Below are 20,104 nucleotides of genomic sequence, written 5' to 3'. Positions count from 1 at the left end.
AGGTCCCCCAGGCACACTGGCCTCCTAGTCTCTGCATTCCCGTGACTCATGTCTAGTCCACAAAGCACAACCACACCGAGATCACTTCCACACAAACGGACAAAGAGCGATGGTTCTAGACCCTGGAACAGGTGCAGTGGCTTTCTGCATTGGCTCGGCATCCAATTCCTGAGCAAGCCCCCTCCTGTGAAAGGCCTTAGGGAACTCTCGTGTCCAACAGGACATGACAGAAGTTGTCACAGACGCCAGTGGGTCAGCATGTCCCTTCTCCTGTGCACATGAGGACGTCTGGGAGGGACACAGGGGGCTTTAGAGAAACCACGAGCCAGCACATCTGGATAAAGTGATGCCAGAAGAACGCGGGGGAATGAACCACTCAGTACCGATAGGAAGAAAACATCTGATGCCCAAGTAAGGAAGTCCAGGGGCTGGGGTCGTGCACAGAGAAAATATTTTCTACCCTATTGTGTTATTTGATCTACTAACATCCTGGCTACATTATTTCAGATTTAAAAATTCTGATAAGAGCGCTAGCATTTAGAACATTTGCAAATCGGGGCGCCTCTGGGTGGTTCAGTGGGTTGAACGTCCGACTCTTGGTTTCGGCTCGGGTCATGATCTCATGGTTAGTGAGTTCCAGCCCCACATCGGGCTCTGTGCTGACAGTGTGGAGCCTGCTTGGGATTCTCCCTCTCTCCCCCTCTCTGTGACCCTTCCCTGCTCAACGTGCTTTGTCTCTGAAAATAAATAAATAGACTTAAAAAATAAAAATACTTGGAAATCTCAAAATTATTTTCTTCAACATGAATTTTAATAACTGGGTAAATTAAATCCTCTGTTTCTTTTACCTTGGATAAACATTTTTCCATATTGGAAATGATCAGTGAAACATTCATTATTTCTAAGCCTAGATATTGGTATTTTTCCCCCTTATTTAGTGATTCAGGGAACAGTGCTATCCATAACATACAAATGATTTAGTATGCAACCCATCCAACATCTACTAGCAGTTAGTTATTAAATGCTAACTGGGTGTCTCAGTTGGTTGAGCATCTGACTTCAGCTCAGGTCATGATCTCATGGTTTGTGGGTTCGAGCTCCGCGTCGGGCTCTGTGCTGACAGCTCAGAGCCTGGAGCCTGCTTCACATTCTGTGTCTCCCTCTCTGTATCCCTCCTCCACTCACACTCACTGTCTCTCACTCAACATAGATAAACTTAAAAATATATGCACATATATAAATACTAACTCAGTGAGGCACAATGTGCTATAAACCCAGTGAATTCAGTATCAAATAAAACCATCGCAGACCTGGGAGCCTAGATATCAAAAGAGAAGTCCAGAGTTTGTAAATGTATCATATTGACGTGACCAGTCCCCATCAAGTGTGAAAAGTCTACTTGATCTTTGTCTAGGCAAGCTTGCCTTCAGGACAGAGTTCAATTTGGGACAGTCATAATACACACGATACATAAATATTATTCTATTTTTTAAGTCTATTTATTTTCAAGGTATCGTTTATCAGAACCTCATTCCTTTATGGGGCAAAATGGTTTTGATACAAACATATAGATTTGCCACTTAGGGTATGTAAGAATTCGAAATGGCTATTTTTTTAATGTTTATTTTTATTTTATTTTTGAGAGGGAGAGAGAGCACAAGTGAGGGTGGGCAGAGAGAGAGGGAGACGCAAAATCCAAAGCAGGCTTGGAGCTGTGAGCAGAGTCCGAATCAGGGCTCGAACCCACAAACGGTGGCATCATAACCTGAGCTGAAACCAAGAGCTGGACACTTAAGCAACTGAACCTCCCAGGTGCCCCAAGAATTCAAAACAGGTATTAACATGAGCCCCCACAGTGAAGCAGGTTTCCACACTATGTTGTGAACCTCCAAACGAGAGTCCAGCCCACCCTTCCACTTCTCATTGATAACCGTATTTTATTTCCCTTGTACTTTGTGATCCTGTGTGTGATTCATTCAAGCCTTAAGAAGATTAAGTCTCAATTAATGGAAATGTTCTGTGTGGTCCATTCCAGCTTCCTAGAGAATTTTCTCTTCTTGAATAACTCAGCACTGTCCCGCATAGCCGGCTCACCAGATATTACTTTAAGCAGAAAATAGAGAGCCTACATCTCTCGTGGAACCAAGATTTAATTAGCAAGCCCTCCACGGAGAATTGACAATACGCTTTCCTAACTTAGGGAGACAGTCCATGAATGACCCCCTTAGGAACCTTCCTGTGCCAGGAGGGCGTACTGGGCATGTTTGGGAAATATCTTGGGGGCTCCTTTTTAATTAGCTTCTGAAACTCGTCAGTCAGGGTCATGGTCGTTGCCTTTCGGTTACTGCATGAGGAGAACAGGTCCGTTGAAAATGCAGACACACCATGGGTCTCTGGCTACAATGGTTGCCTCACGAAAGCTCCTCGCCGGACATTTTCGGCTAGTTTTCTCATAGCAAACACATCCCCTCTGTGTGCTCATTATGCATAACTTCACTCTGTGTCTGAATGCTCAACCAATCAATCCAATCGAAACAAGGCATTACTCATGACTCGGTGGGATTTTTAAATATCATACTGGGGGCGCCTGGGTGGCTCCCTCGGTTGAGCATCTGACTTCAGCTCAGGTCACGATCTCACAGTTTGTGACTTCGAGCCCCACACTGGGCTCACTGCTGTCAGCCTGTCAGTGCAGAGCTTACTTCAGATCCTCTGTCCCCCTCTCTGTGCTGCACCCTGGCTGGCACGTTCCCAAACATCAGGAAATACTTTTAAATAAACAAATAAGTAAGTAGGTAGTATTCTCAAATGTAATGTCTTTAATTTGTGGCAGTTTCTTGAAAGGAGAAGTGCATTTATGAATAAATACCTCGTTCTCTTCTTTGAACACATTTGTGGCCATATATTTAATTGCAAGCATGGGTTTAAAGCTCTAAAGATGTCTTAGAAGGGCACCTGGGTGGCTCAGTCAGTTAAGCATCTGACGTTAGCTCAGGTCATGATCTCACAGTTCATGGGTTCGAGCCCCACATCACGCTGTGTGCTGACAGCTCAGAGCCTGGACCTTGCTTCAGATCCTGTGTCTCCACCTCTCTCTGCCCCTCCCCTGCTTGTACTCTGTCTCTCTCTCTCTGTGTCTCAAAAATTAATAAACATTAAAAAAAAAGATGTCTTAGAGATTGTTTTTACTCAATTATGCTTTCATGATGACTAAACTCAATCCTAACAGGTGCCTAGACGTGTGTGCCTGCCCAAAGCCTCACGGCCAGTGGTTTCTCATTGCCACTGAGAATTGAAAACACTTGAATTTCCATTGCGAACTTAAATTTTCCACCACTAATATTTGGAGAAATTGGAAAGTAAGGGGTTGAGGGTCACATGCCATCCACCTTCTTTGTTGGGGCAGTTGTAATCACATGGGAACAGCGATGAAAATGATGGAGGAGTGATATTTGCACGTCTGTGCTTCACGGTCCGGAATGAATGGGTCCACGTACATGCACTGTGCTTCATCATCTTGGTGTTTCAGTGACAATGTGCGGGTGAACTTTCTATGGAGATATTCACACTTACTCTTAAGGAACCCGTAGGTGGTTTCTCTTCTGAATGAAGCTTTCTTGTGAAACATAACCTGCCTCCGCTGAAAGGAAGAAATAAGACATGAGCAGCACTTCTCCTATCTGTCCTGACCCCTCCCAAACATCCATGCTTGTATTCCCTTGCGAAAATAGCACTATCCCCGATGTTTACAGCAGCACTGTCGACAACAGCCAAATTACAGAAGAAGCCCAAATGTCCATCAACTGATGAATGGGTAAAGATGTGCTATTTATATACACAATGGAATGGTACTCAGCAAAAAGAATGGAATTGTGCCATTTGCAACAATGCGCATGGAACTGGAGGATATTATGCTAAGCAAAATAAGTCAGAGAAAGACAAATAACATGTGATTTCACTTATGTATAATTTAAGAAACAGTAGATGAACATAAGGGAAAGGAAGGAAAAATAAGATAAAAACAGAGAGGGAGACAAACCAAAAGAGACCCTTAAATACAGGGAGCAAACTGAGGGTTGCTGGAGGGAAGGTGGGTCGGGCGATGGGCTAAATGGGTGATGGGCATCAAGGAGGGCGCTTCTTGGGATGAGCAACGGGCCAGTATAAGTGATGAATCACTCGTTTCTGCTCCTGAAGCCAACACTACACCATATGTTAACTAACTTGAGGATAACAGTAAATAATAATAATCATAAATAAATAACACTATTGTGAGTTTCTTGGCTATTACTTCCCACTGTGATGGACCTTTGGCTCAAATGCAGACTGCAGACCGAAAAATAAACCTGCAGTGGATATATTTCCTTCCCAGTGTCAGCACTGTGGGGATTTTCTTTTCCCCAAATCCCATTCGTCACTTGGTCTGGTCCAACTGTTTGTCTTTAGCTGCTCCACGGGGTAGGTGGATTGACCTCAATGGTGTTATAATTCTTATTTTCCCATGCGCAGTGAAGTTGACTGCCATTTTGTATGTCTATGGCTTATGCAGATATTCTGTTGTGGAGGTTCTCGAGCAAAAACCTTGTCATTTTTGCTATTCATGTGTCTTTTCCCTTCTCAGTTTCAAGGTGGTCTCTTTAAGCCCTTTGTGGTTACACGTGTCACAAATGCCCCACCCCCTCGCATGGCTGCGTTTCACATTCTTCATGGTAATGTTTGGTGAAGGGCAGTTGCGAAAAGTAACGCCCCCAACTTACCAATGTTTTTCTGATAGTTAGCCCTTGTTGGTCTTCCTTAAAATCTCTTTGCCCTGAGCTCATGCGAATATCATATAATATTACCTTACAGACCAACCCTGTCCAATTCAACTTTCTGGGATGATGTCAGTGTTCTGGTCTCCACTGCCCAGCGCAGTTGTCTCCGCCTACATATGGCTATGAGCAATTAGATGCGGCATGTACGATTAAGAAGCTGAATTTAAGTTTTATTTAATTTTACAATGTTTTTAATGTTTCTCTTTCTTTTTGAGACAAGAGAGAGACAGAGCATGACCGGGGGAGAGGCAGAGAGAGAGGGAGACACAGAATCCAAAGCGGGCTCCAGGCTCTGAGCTGTCAGCACGGAGCCTGATGGGGGTCTCAGACCCGTGAACTGCGAGATCATGACCTGAGCTGAAGTCGGACGCTCAACTGACTGAGCCACCCAGGCGCCCCTAACTTTTATTTAATTTTTATTCGTTTACATCTGAATTGGCATCTGTGGCTCGTGGGTCTCTTATAGGATAGTGCAGTTATAGATGCCTTATAGTGTTACATTCTGCATTTGCCTCCTTCCCATTGTTGACTAATCACGTATCCGTGTATAATGGGCTCATATCTGCCTTCTCTGTTCTGCTCCATGGGTCTAGATTTTGACCCAATGTACAGTTGTAATGACCCTTATTTTAACATATCTTTATATCCTATAAAGCAATGACACTCTCGCACAAAGTTCCTAAAACTCTTGGAATTTCTCAAATGATAGGACTGTCTTCCTAAATTTGTGATGAGTCCCATTCAGCTACCTGAGTTTATGCTAAATGTATATTTAACCAATTCGTTTCCCTAACAATTTGATGGATTGTTGGCCAGTGGGGATCACTTTGAGTCTATAGATCACTTGGTGGAAAATTCAAACCTATACAGTATTGACTATTTGAATCCATAAATAGGATTAGAAACCTCCGTTCATTTCGCTTTTTATTAATTTGTCTTGTTGCTGATTATTTTGTTTGTTTCATGATGTCTTCTTCCAGTGTTTTGTTTACATTTGTTGTAGGTAATTATTTTTGTGATGCTGTTGTAAAGGACTTTATTTTTAAATTTTGTTTTCTTCTTTATTGCTGTTACAGAAAAAAAAAATCAGTGTTTTTTTGTGTGTTGATTTTGTACCTAATGCCATTTCTGAAGTCATTTATTAATTATATAACTATATCCTACCTACTTTTGGATTATGTTGGTAGTACAAATATTGTACTTTATGTCATATAACATTTCCTTGTCTAACCAACCAGGAAATGACTACTAGTATAATGTTGCAGAGAATGTGTCTTTTGAAGACTTAACTTGATCCCCATTCAAAAGCAAAGTCTTAAATATTTTTCTGTGGGGGCGCCTGGGTGGCTCAGTCGGTTAAGCGGCCGACTTTGGCTCAGGTCATGATCTTGCGGTCCGTGAGTTCGAGCCCCGTGTCGGGCTCTGTGCTGACAGCTCAGAGCCTGGAGCCTGTTTCAGATTCTGTGTCTCCCTCTCTCTGACCCTCCCCCGTTCATGCTCTGTCTCGCTCTGTCTCCAAAATAAATAAACATTAAAAAAAATTTTAATATTTTTCTGTGAACTATGAGGTTTATTACACACATTTAAAAATGTGTATCATTAATCTTTTTTGGAATGATCATTTTAAAATAAAATCATTTTTGAAAATTGTTATATTTCTAGTTTACTTATGAATAAAAAAATTTTAATTGTGATTTTTAGCCCTACTCAGTCAAAATAGTGAATTATTATGATTATAAATTAAAAAAAAACTAAATTAGAATTTCACAGTAAGATATATTTTCTAGAAAATGTTTTGTATAGAATTTCTGTCAGTTATGTCATGGGAAATGGTGGCCTCTAATTATTTCTCTAATACTATCCTTCAGTGACTCTGGTACCCAAATTATGCTGGATAATGAAAAGTATTAGGAAATCCAGTCTTGCTATTACGAGCTTGGCATTATGAGCTAAAATGGATTATTTTGTCCTGTTATTTTATTATGAAAAACTTTGAACCTGTAGTAAGTTGAAACATTTCTACAGTAAATACCTATATACCCCACCTGGTTTCAGCCATTAACAATTTTACTTTGCTCCCTTTAATCAGTTATCCGTCTGTATATCTGTGTATCTGTGTAATCTATCATCTAGGTATCTGTGCATCTGTCTGTCCTCTGTCAACATATCTATCTTGTATCTAACTATATCCGTCTAATATATTTAATATAGGATTACAATGTAGGATATTAATAATATACTATACCATTATATAGAATGTGTAGCATATAGATAGCTACATATAGAATAGAGCATATAGAATATATAACATGCTACATCTGGTAAATCTATTTCTGACTTTTGTACTCTGTGTGTTGATCGACTTACCGATTGATCCTCGTGCTGGTACCGTATTTCTTGATGACTGCTGCTCTGTATTAATTCTGAAAGTCAGTTAGTGTAAGTCCTGAAATTTTGTGGGGTTTTTTTCCAAGGCTCTCAAGGATATTCTGGGTCCTCTGACTTTGCATATAAATCTTAAAATCAGCTCATCAACCTCTACCAATAGCATGTTGGGTATTGATCCGAATTGCATTGAACCTGTAAGCTAATAAGGGGAAAATGTCGCAGTGTTCCTCTACACACCCCAGTTGGCCACGACAAATTGTGTGACCATATCCAACATTAGTGGGATGGGCAAGCATACACCTTCCCAGGAGGTTTTGTTTGAGGTAGTGTGATGGCTGATTTTGTGTCAGCTTGAAAGGTGTGTTTGGCTGAGACTGACAACATGCTATTGGTAGAGGTTGGGCCTCGTCTAATCAGTTGAAGGCGCGGCTAGAACAAAAAGACCAGCCTCGTCAACTATGCGGGAATTCTTCAGCAGAGGCCCTTTGAACTTTGCACCACGGAAACTTTTTTATCTCAAGCTTGCCAGACCACCCTGCACGTTTCAGGTTTTCCATCCTGCATAATCACATGAGCCAATCCTTCTGTGTATATGTGCATACGACTGGTGCAGTTTCTCGGGAGAACTCTCCCCAGTACAGGTGGGGAGGCAGCACCGGTTGCTTCTCAGTCACTGAAGTGGCCGCAGTCACCACACGGAACCTCTCTAGCAGTTACTTAGACACGTGGTCGCTTGTGTAGGCTGTCGCCCGTGTCCCTTTTTAACAAGTTTAATCCGCCAGTGATGGCCTAAAACCTGATCATGTAATGTTTAAACTCAACTCTGGTCCCATCAATCTTTTTGTTAAATTCCCCTTTATTCACCTACATTAACTTCCCAACGTGATCACACATTGGAGCGATACACTGTTGTTCTTGACGAAATCACTCACATTATGCCTGAATTCGTCCACATTTTTCCCGGTTAACAAGCTTGACCTCAGTTAAGGTCTTGCACTGCTCTTACGATGTGTATCAACCTCCTACACACCATCAGGTTGTAAATTAAGCGATCCTGAAATTAATACCCTCGTGGATTATTTCCTATCACCACTAAAAGGAACCTTCTGAGTGTGTGCGGCATCCCAGAGGGGGAAAAATCTTCTTTTTTTTCTGCCTTAGTACTTGCATGAATTATTAAATATGCCAACAGCAGGGTACATTTAAAATTCTTTCTGCTGGTTTTGAGATGTTTCATCAATTATGGAATAAGCCATATTGAGTAGGTAAAATGCCTAACGTCTCTTACTGCTTCCGTTGAGTGATACTGATCGCCTGTCAAGATCGTAAGCATTGAGTCGCTATGGAGCCAGTGACTTTAACATCATATTCAGTACAAGTTAAGGCTATTTTTCATAGACCCAGGTAGGAAGCACTAAACTCAAACCAGTGAAGGGCAAACATGAAACGGGGTAACGCGCTGACTTCTGTGTTAGAAATTCCTCGGATGAAGCTGGTTATCCGGTAAACTATAGGGGAGCCTTTAAAATTACTAGTCTGATTCTATTTGTATCTTCATCAGTACTTTGCTTCTTCTTTTTTTGGGGACCAGCTGAAGGTTGTTCAGTAGGAGGTCAAGAGGAAGTAAATCCCATGGAAATAGATTTTCTTTCCCCAATTTCTCTGCAAAATTCTTGGCCTTTCCTCTTGGCCTGTGTACATCCCTGGGTCTGAGAAGTCCCCTCCGCTCTACCTAGAGCTCAGAAACAGTGAAGATCAAGCGGAAGTCAAGTCCTTTTGCTGGAAGTTTAGATGCTGAGTAACTGAAGACGATAACCATGCAATTGCACGTGACGAAAATCTGTGTGATGACAGCTAAATATTTTTGAAATATTGATACATGTAAAATTATGTATCACATATCTCATGTGTATCAAAAGTAGTAAAATTCATCCTGCTATATCTAAAAAACATTTTGCGCAGTTGACTGTGATCAGTGTTCGTGGGTCTACTCCACAAACATATCCCTTTGTTGTCCATTGTTGCTTAGCCCCTGCTTATAATTGTTCTGTGTCCATATATATTCTCTTTTTTTTTCTTTAGTTTATTGGTTTATTTTGAGAGAGCACAAGCAAGGGCGGGGCAGAGAGAAAGAGAGAATCCCAAGCAGGCTCCGTGCTATCAGCACAGAGCCCGATGTGGAACTTGAACACAGCAACCAATCATGAGATCATGACCTGGGCCAAAAAGTGGGGCACTTACCTCATGTTTGCTATAGGCTTGTGCCTTGTATAAATTTACCTCATTCTATAGAAACCTATGTTAACTATATTTCTTACTCAATATTATCCTTATAAATACAACTTAACACAATAGCAATTAAATGATATGCACCAACATATAGCTTTTCTGTTGTATGAATGGAACAGGCTTTGTCTATTCTCTTGTGTTGCAATATCTGCATTGTTTCCAGGATTATTTTCCTAAAGCTTTTTTTGTAATGAGTGCTGGTTTGAAGATGCTTGTGCACACCTGCTCTATTTCATCGAGAGGTAGTCTGGTCCTAGGTATGATACTGAGGAATTGAAGTGTTGGCTCCCAGCATACACTCATCTAAATCTAACCTACATGTGTCCAAGGTCCTGTGGTCCCACTGGCCCATGGCTACAAACATCTGTTTCCATGGGACACTTCAGTGTTTCCAATCTGTTGCTGGTAACACATATCTTACTGTATTTCTTTTTTCCCAATTCCTCAATTCCTTTGAAGATGACAGCCTTTCATTTACTGTGTGGCCAAATTTTTCTTTCTATGAAATGTCTGTTAATGCCCTCACATTTCTTTCCTATTGATTTTTTTCTTTTTAAAAAAATTTGACTTGATTCCTTTATGTGTTATGCATATTAGCATGTTTTACTTGTAAATATTGCAATATTCTGCTTATAGACTGGGATATTTGGGGATTTTGAACATGTTTATTGAGTAGAAATTATGACTAGAAATTTAGTTATATGTGAATAGTTCCTCTGCCATATTCCATCATAGAATTGGAAATACAATTTCAGGCTTCTCAAATCATGCCATTTTCCCCTTTTTGAGTTTGAAACTGAAGGCAACAGCATTTTGCAAGGATTACTTGTAGAAAGCAAATAACTGAAAAAATAGTGATTTGGCCAAAAGGAATGGTTAATGCAGTTCTACTGCTTGATAGTGCTTTTATCTTACTCGAAAAGCATTTCTCCTTGCCCACCAATAAAGAAATTTTCCCTTAAACACTTTGTCTGCTAAGGTTTAATAGGAAAAAAATCATCTGGTTTAAAATAAAAAATGTAAGAGCAGACAAGTTGGGTCAAATAGAAATGTTAGATTTAAATGATGCTTTATGTACACAAATGTTTATATACATATATAATTTTGTTAAATGTTTTTAGAACATTGCTACATTATATATTTAACTGTGCATATATACGTTCACATACACATCTGCGTTTCTGTCTATCCATCATATCTTTATCATCCATCTATCACCTGTCCATTATCCTCTATCCATTCATCATATCTCTCTACTCTATCTATCATCTATCTATCTATCTCTGTCTCTGTCCTCTTTCCATCCATTATCTATCTATATCTGTCTACCTACCTACCACCTGTCTAGCAATCAATCGTCTGTCCATCTATTTGTAAGTCATTTATGTGTCTGTCCTCTATCAATGGAAAGCGTAGAAAACTACACTGATAGTAGCAATTCTTTCCTGTAGGTGAGGAGGTAATTTCTATTTTCTCTGATTTTTCTATGTTTTCCAAGTTTCTAAGATGAGTTTAATAGATATTTAATTTCAAATTTAAATATTTACATATGAATAGCACGATACCAAATTTTTTTGAAGATGTCTGTGATCGGTTGCTCTCTTTTCTACAGTATCAGTTTTGAAAAATGTGTCTCCCTTGTGTGTTTATACGAAGACTGATACATCATCTGATATGGGGGGAGACATCTGCAATGGGGGCAGGGGAAGAAAGTCAACCCATGCGGGGACCACTCCAATAAGAACCTTTGTTTCCCTGTTAAAGCTTGCTTATGCAGAAGTCCCTGGGGCGCCTGAGTGGTTCAGTCGGTTAAGTGTCTGACTTCAGCTCAGGTCATGATTTCACAGTTAGGGTTTGAGCCCCACATGGGGCTCTGTGCTGACAGCTCAGAGCCTGGATCCTGCTTTGGATTCTGTGTCTCCCTCTCTCTCTGCTTGCACCCTGTCTCTGTCTCAAAAATAAATAAACTTTAAGAAGAAAAAAAGAAAAAGACCCCAATGCTAAATACACATGGAGGCAAACAAACTTTATACCAAAAAATTGGGAAAAAAAGGTTAGTCACTTCCTCAGAGTAAAGTGATTCTTGGTCCCAGAAAGAAGAAAGGGTGAATGAGACAGGACACTTCAAAGTGTCAATTCTAAATAGCTGATGGCTTTCTTCTAGTTACAGACCATGAATGATTTTCCCTCATTGAAGTAATACTTATTCTAAAACACTCCCAGCCTTGTCGAATTGACTTAAAAATTTCCAGATATTTTAGCAGGAACTTTTAGACCCTCAGACTTACGAACAATGATATTGGGGGTGGGTATAAAAATAGCACAAGTCACTATATTATCTTTTTCTTAAAAGTGTTACTGGTTACGGGCACCAGGGTGGCTCAGTCGCTTAAGCGTCTGACTTTGGCTCAGGTCATGATCTCACAGTTCGTGAGTTTGAGCCCCACGTCAAGCTCCATGCTGACCTCTGGGAGCCTGGAGCCTGCTTCCGACTCTCTCTCTCAGTCTCTCTGCCCCTCCTCCAGTCATGCTTTATATCTCTTGTGCTGTCAAAAATAAATAAACATTACAATTTTTTTTAAGTTTTACTGGCTAATGTGTTCACTATCACCCCCCGCCCCCCCACACATATACACCATCATCATCTCCATCATCACCAGCAATAAAAATGAGAAGCATATTATATACACAGCATTGGCCAAATTTTCCCCAAGACATAATCCATTCTTCGATTATAAGATCTCATTTCTCATTAAACCAAAGTAGAACATGTCACAAAGAAAACATAAATAGCATTTGTTTCTATTGTGAACACCTGAAACTCTAAGAATGGGCATGCATCTATGTAATGTCTTAGCGTATTCATTTGACATAGTTAACAAACATGTTGTGTTTCTGAGAGGCATTTGCTTGCAGGAAACAACTAAGTCATTGTCTGGGCGTAATTAAAAGACATGTTAGCAAGTTTATCGATACAGGGTTAGACAGATCCATTTGAGGTGATGGATTGCTTGCCATTATACGTGGCATTGCCTTTAGCAGCACGAGGGAAGACTCCAAAGAACTGTGTCCATCATGTGTGAGTCTCGTACTTACGAGGAAGAGGGCGGCTTATTTTAATCAGGTCCCTTCCGTATAGGATCAAGTCCATCCCACAAGATGGATTTTGTCTACTTGGATCCCTTCCAACAAGGAGAGGCAGAAGAATATTCACCTCCAGTGGGCCCAAGTTCTCTTCATTCGAACTAAGATTTCATAAGATGTTAAGAAAACGAGGAAATTAAATCAAATGTTTTGTATTTTTCTGTTTTTAGAATTTCATTCTCAAGCCCACTGACGATTTCTCCTCTGTCCGTTTTCTTTAAGCTTCGTTAGTCTCTCTTCTCTTCTCAGAGTCTCCTTTTCAGTGTTTCTCACCGAACTGGCTCACTCAGTAACACAAACATTCTCAAGCACCGTTTCTCACCCCCAACCTATGACCGTGGTAGACCAGATTGCTCTGCTGTGGGCTGTCCTGCTCAATGAGCAGCATCCTGGATTGTACTCCCAGCTCATTGTCATAGCCTGAAGTATCGCTTTCTGTTGACAAATGTCCCACTTGACTTCACTCGTCTCGACTCTGCCAAGGACGCAGAGGGTAGATGAAATCACTTCCTGGTCGTTCCACCTCCACATTCTGTCCAGAATTTACTCCCTTCCCTTCAGTTCCACGACCACCACCATCATCATCCAGGGAACGGGTCACCCAACTGCAGCCTGTGAACCAAGCCTAGCCAGCTGCACGTTTTTTGGTTAATTGTGCTATTGACACGCCAGCCATGACCATTTACGTACTGTCTGTGGGCATCCAGTTATTGCCACAGTACTGCCCGAGAGTTGACAATTTTTGCTAGACATCCTATGGCCTGCAAAACCTAAAATATTTATTCTTTATTTGACTCTTTTTATGAAAAAAAGAAAAGTTGCAGACCTCTGGGTCATCTTCAGGGATGTCCTGTTTTCACTCTTGTTACGGTCCGATGGGTGTTTTCCAGAACCATTGGAGTGATATACTTCTCTGGAAAATGTCTGTGTGGTTATTTGAGCCTACTGTCTAGAGCCGTGCATCTCTTTGCAGCAAACCCAGAATTAAATCCAATGTTCACATAGCCCCTTGTTCTCCCTTCCCTCAGCCAGTGAGGTCTTCTGGTTGGTCTCCCAAGTTCTTGCACATTGGGTCCTTCACGGTGTTGTTTTCTCTGCCTCCAAAATGGTGCACGGCCTTTGCCTGGGTCCCTCTTCTCACGCTTCCAGTCTTAAACTAAACAGGACATCTTTATGTTCCGTCTTCATGGCAGCCTCCACCCATATCAGCTACACACTCTCCCTGTGAGTGGTTCCTAGTAGTGCACTGTCTACAAACGTTCTTACCTGCAGTAGACACAACCCCCAAACTCATTGCAGCAGGGTGGACGCAGTGTCCGTGTGATTGTATACGCAGCTCACGTCTGTCCCACCAGGACATGCTCAGTTCTCTCACCCGCCTCCACACCTGGCAGTAGAATTCCACAAGGCAAGGGGCAGGTGACTGTCCCTGGGGCTTGGTTCTCAGTGGGTATCGTGTTTTAATGGTAACTTCTGGAGACCCACTGAATGCATAAATCCTAGACATTGCTGTAAACACAGTCCCTATTGTTATTGTGCCGTCCTGCACTTAAAAGTTTGTCAAAGGGGTAGATCTCACGTGACGAGTTCTCACTAACACACACAGGGACGGTAAGCAACGTTTGGAGGTGATGGACGTGTTTACTTCAATTGTGGTGCTGATTTGCTTGTGTAACCATATGTCTATGCTCCTCAAACCGTACGTACATGCTAAAGATGTACAGGAATCGTCCTATGACGGTTATACCTTACTAAAACTGTAAAAAGAAATAAAACAAACATTAAACTTATTTCACGGACTATATATAAAAAAAGAGAGAGAGAGCTAACCAAGGTAAGAAGAACTTCTTAAATTACATATCAAATGTCAGGAACCCAGGAAACAGTTCAGTTCCTCCGAGCCTTCCAAACTTTTTCTTGAAACGTTGAAAAAACACATACTATGCAAATCTGTTAAATTGATACCTATTTTGATTAGTGCAGATCCCAAAACTTATTATTTACAGGGATTCTTTTTTTTAACATCATTTATTGTCAAATTGGCTAACATGCGGTGTATACATCTGCCCTTGGCTTCAAGAATAGATTCCTTTAATTTCTCACTTACATACAACACCCAGTGCTCCTCCCAACAAGTACCCTGCTCAATGCCCATCACCCATTTTCCCTTCCCCTCCCCCCATCCACCCTCAGTTTGTTCTCTGTTTGTAACTGTTTTCTCCACTTTTGAGGAAGCTCCACTCTGTTTTCCAGAGCGGCTGCACCAGTTTGCATTCCCACCAACAGTGCAAGAGGGTTCCCGTTTCTCCACATCCTCACCAGCATCTGTTGATTCCTGAGTTGTTAATTTTAGCAAAACACGGACACAGACCAATGGAATGGAATAGAGAACCCAGAATTGGACCCACACGTGTATGGCCAGCTAATATTTATGGGGATTCTTAAAAACACAGAAACAAAAGTTCTTCAGAGGACAGATTTGACGATGTACTAGCTAGCCATAACAAGTGCAGATGTGAAAACGTTGTGGACAAAACTGGAATTCATGTCTTGCTTCACTGAGTCTCTCTGCCAAATCTTCACTCATCATGTCTTGCATCTACATTATTCTTGAGTAAATGTCTTTTGACTATCCATTTAAAAACTTCCTAATTTATGTTACCAATAAACCTTCCTCTGTCTGGATCATAGTACTTTCGTTCTTAGTTGAAGTAGACTTCACATACAACGTTCCATTAGTTTCAGGTCATGGTATTTCATACGATGCTTTGAAGACATTCATTTAGACCTGACTTGGGCAGGACGGCAGGTACTTTGGCTTGGTCTCCCGAGTTCTTCCACATTGGGTCCTTCGCAGCACTCTTTGCTCTGCCTGCAAAATGGTGCCCAGGTTTGAGTCCAGTGCCAACGCTCAAGGCCGGCCTGGCCTGTGTTTAACGCACGAATGGAAAGTGAGCATTCTGGGAGTGGTGAACTTCACGTCCAGGTAATGCCCGCATCCCTGGAGTCTGTAGGCACATTGTGTGACACCGGAAAGCGTCAGCACAGCTAATCAGCTCTGTTCTGACAAACACCCCGCGCAACTGTGTCAAAATGAGATTGCCGGGCAAAGTAAATATTTAATTAAGAAACAGCTAATCAGAGTCTCCTTAGCTTTTCTCCATTTATAGTTAAGCAACTCCATCTAACACCATTTCCATTAATATTTTAGAGTCCCTTCAGTGTGTTTCATTTCAATTTTCTGCCTCATTATATTTTACTGACCATCTTCCGAGAATTGATTTTGACTGTGTTACTGATGGAGATATATATGTATATAAAACTTTTGAAATTTACTTAGAATTTGAAATCATACCATCGTCAGCCTTAGAATTGATTATTTTATTTAATCTGGGTGTCCCTCCATAGACAGAGTTAACATCTAACCGCTGTGGAACTATAGTTAATTTGGTTCCTCATAAATTTTCATTAAATCTTCAAATAAACATAGTCAAGCTCTCAGACACTAAATGTGATACATTGCTGCTAATTACAGAGGAACAGATACTTCTTTTTTTTTAATGTTTATTTATTTTGAGAGAGAGTACAAACGGGGGACGGGCAGAGAGAGGGAGAGAGAGAATCCCAAGCAGGCTCCATGCTGTCAGCACAGAGCCCTATGGTGGGTCTCAGTCTCATAACCATGACATCGTGACCTGAGCCAAAGTCGGATGCTCAGCGGACTGAGCCACCTAGGTGCCCAGGAGCAGATATTTCTAAAACAGGGAAAACAATCTCCATTACTCTATTTTCCAAAATCATAAAAAGGAGCAAACCATATCTGAAACTTTCATTGCGTATCTAAGATTTCCAGATTTTGTTTTGTATAGGGGAGCCTTGATTTATGAAAACTATAAAGACATTTTTACACTTGCTACTTGTAGTCTGCAAAAAGAAATTAATGAAAATCAGGCACACATTGTGGATAGTAACCTAAAGCCGATATTCAAAGATAGTACTACAGTAGGCTTTTCGAAGGCCCCTGGATACACACTGCTGGTACTCTTTATCCTTTTAGAACTCTGCAAACTTCATTTTAACATACATACAAGTGTCTGACCTCATTTTGGATTAAATTAAGCATGATGGGTGCACATAAAATTAATAAATTAAACGTGATGGATGCACACAAAATTAATAGAAGTATTTCTGAAAAATGATAGGAACAGGGTGTTACCTGAGGATCCGTCTCTCTCTGATCAGTATATATTTGATATATTATATCTCTGATACATATAGATATATGTTTATGTTTATGACATCATATTTATATATATTTATATATATGGCATAGAGACAACTATGATGTTTATATATATCTCCAATCTGAGCTATAATGGCGCTTACTAACATGTAACAAATTTACACGGTGTGTATGTCAGTGGTTCCTATGTTTTTCTCTGTCGTGGTCAGTAGAAGGTTTACAGACATGTTTACCATAAGGAGTCAAAACAGAAGCATGTTCCTGCTTTCTCTGTGTCTGCCTTTCAGATGTGTGAAATTTACCAGTGGTGGAAGGGCTATGTCCACACAATGTTAAGTGTCAGTGATAAAGATAGGGAGAAAAATAAATGTTGAGACTTGGTAAAAGATAGATAGGGATAGATAGATAGATCCATGTATACATACATATGATGGATGGATGGATGGATGGATGGATGAATGGATGGATAGATACATAGATAGATGATAGATACATAGATAGATATGATGGATGGATGGATAGGTAGATATAGTTAGACAGATAGAATGAATTGGTGGATGGATGGATGAATGGATAGATAGATACATAGATAGATGATAGATACATAGATACATAGATATGATGGATGGATAGATAGATATGATGGGTGGGTGGATGGATGGATGGATGGATAGATAGATACATAGATACATAGATACTTAGATATGATGGATGGATGGATGGATAGATAGATAGATAGATAGATAGATAGATAGATAGATAGATAAAACAAAGAAATATGTATACATGGGGGTTAAGGCTTCCATGAAAACTGAGGCACTTCTGGGTGGAAACTTGGGTGAGGCACTTATGGGTGGGCACTTGTGTTTTTCTCACAAGGAAAAAAATAAAGCTACTTCAACCATTCCTTATGGAAAGGATGTAAAAATCAAGTGAAATATAAGGTAAAATATCAACAGACTTTACTGTTGAAAACAAAAACAAAAACAAAAAACTTAAATGCATCCATGCCTGATACGAATAATGCAGGATGTTCGGAAAAACACCAAGAGCATCAGAAAAGGAACGTATCCTGGCTTGAGCTCTGAGAGACATGGCTGCACCAGCAGATGTGAGCACTGATATTCCACTATGTCCCCATATTAATGCTGCAAAGACAAAGACCAGGGACTTTGCCCCAAAGGGGGCATCCTCCTAAGAGAGTCAGCTCTTCTGAACTTGGTGCAGCAAGAGTTACACCCTTTGCTTAAACAAGTGGGAATTCCCCAGCAAGTGGCAAAATAACTAAGCCGTGTAGATAAGAAGGGATGAGCTTCAAACACTGTAGTGTCTGTGATCATTGTGATTTACAGGCTGTGTGTTTGGTCTTTGCCACGTTTCTGGCTAGGAGCTCCTAAAACCCTTGGAATTTCCTGTGAGGAGAGTATCTTTTGTTATGTGAATGAGGTGATTTAGGAAAACACCTAAGGAGGATAGCTGGTTGCCAGGGAAACCAACCTTGTGATTGGAAGGTTGGAACTTTCCATCCCAGCTCTGACTCCCAGGGGAGGGCAGTGGGGCTGGAAGTTGACTCCAGGGCCAAGGGCCAGTGACTTAATCAGTCATGCCCATTTGATGAAGCCTCCGTAAAATCTCAAAAGAACAGGGTTCGGAGACCATCCTGATTAGGGAACCAGAATGTTTCCACTTGCCTCTCTTCCGGACCCCAAACGTCCTGGGACTAAAGCTCCTTTGTTCAGGACCTTGTTCTGTGTATCTCTTTATCTGGCTGTTGATTCATATCCTTTGATATCCAGTAATAAACTGGTCATCTCGTGGTTCTGTGAGCCACTGTAGCAAATTAATCAAACCCGAGGAGGGAGCCATGGGAACCTCCACTTTCTAGCCTGGTCCTCAGAAGCACAGGTGACAAGCTGTACTTGTGATTGGCACGTGACAGGGGAGGAGTGTGGAGAGTAGACATGTAGGGCTGAGCCCTTACCCTGTGGGAGCTGGTACTTTCTCCAAATCAATGTGTCAGAATTTAGTTGAATTGTAGGGACACCCAACATGGTGTCAGAGAATTGCTTGTTGGTTTGGACAAGCCCCCCCCACCCCCCCACACACACACTGGAATTGAGCGCAGGACCCCAAAAGAGTAGCTCTTGATGAATTAATAGGTAGGAAGACTTGCGCGATGAACGGGTTTAAAAATCATTGTAAATCTGTACTCATTAAGACACCATTGTATTGTTGCAGGATTTGTCAAAGATGCCATAAGGTACATGAATATATTGAGACTGATCATATGACTGAATGGGACTGTAAGTAATTGTGAAAAGAAGGACTTTTTACTCCTTTCCATGCGGGGTATATTTCGCAATGACTGCAAGAAACAAAACAAAACAGAACAAAACTGTGGTTTGTTATAAAATACAAGGATGCCGTGACAGGCAGGGTTGTCCAGTGGCCAACTAGATTCCTGCCCCCTGGTGATACATACCCTGAGCCACTCAGGTGCGCCTCCAGGACATTTTTATATCGTGCTCCCATGTAAAAGAAAATGTAAAAAGATTCACCTTGAGGATGCCACATTCAGCAATATGGCGTGACTCCAATGTTCCATCCAATCCCCAGGTCCCAGCTGTGAGCGTCACCACCAAAATATCCCCTATGTGTTTTGTCCATTTGCCTTTGTATCTGAAGCACATGCTGTTTGTAATGGTCAGAAGCGCATTTCTGCAAAACAAAACTTATTTTTAATAGTTAAGGGCCGGGGCGCCTGGGTGGCTCAGTCGGTTGAGCTGCCGACTTCAGCTCAGGTCATGATCTCGCGTGATCTCGCGTGAGTTCGAGCCCCGCGTCGGGCTCTGTGCTGATAGCTCAGAGCCCGGAGCCTGTTTCCGATTCTGTCTCTCCCTCTCTCTCTGACCCTCCCCCGTTCATGCTCTGTCTCTCTCTGTCTCAAAAATAAATAAAAACGTAAAAAAAAAAAAAAAATTAAAAAAAAAAAAGTTAAGGGCCCAGTCAACCAAGTAGTTGGCATTGCCATGGAAAGAACTATCTCCAATTGGAAAACAAATGCATTCGCCGTGAAGTTTCATGCAAAGTGTCTTTACTGAAGAAGTCTGTACCAACACTGAAATTAAGTAAAAGATAAATGTCAAAAAAGAATAGTTGATGTGTTACTTTTCTTCTTTAAGGTAATCAAGCATCATTGCATACAGTTGTGTCTATAGTTGCTTTC

General features: G+C 41.1%; 1 long non-coding RNA gene across 4 annotated transcripts in view; it reads left to right on the top strand.

The window, feature by feature from the left end:
• Positions 1–20,104, top strand: part of LOC123383306 — a 387,308-nt gene that overhangs the window by 334,152 nt on the left and 33,052 nt on the right. The gene's annotated exons all lie outside the window — the stretch shown is intronic.

This window comes from Felis catus, chromosome X (assembly GCF_018350175.1).
Source record: "Felis catus isolate Fca126 chromosome X, F.catus_Fca126_mat1.0, whole genome shotgun sequence".
In the NCBI taxonomy this organism is placed as follows: domain Eukaryota; kingdom Metazoa; phylum Chordata; class Mammalia; order Carnivora; family Felidae; genus Felis; species Felis catus.
This window is presented reverse-complemented; position numbering and strand designations above follow the sequence as displayed.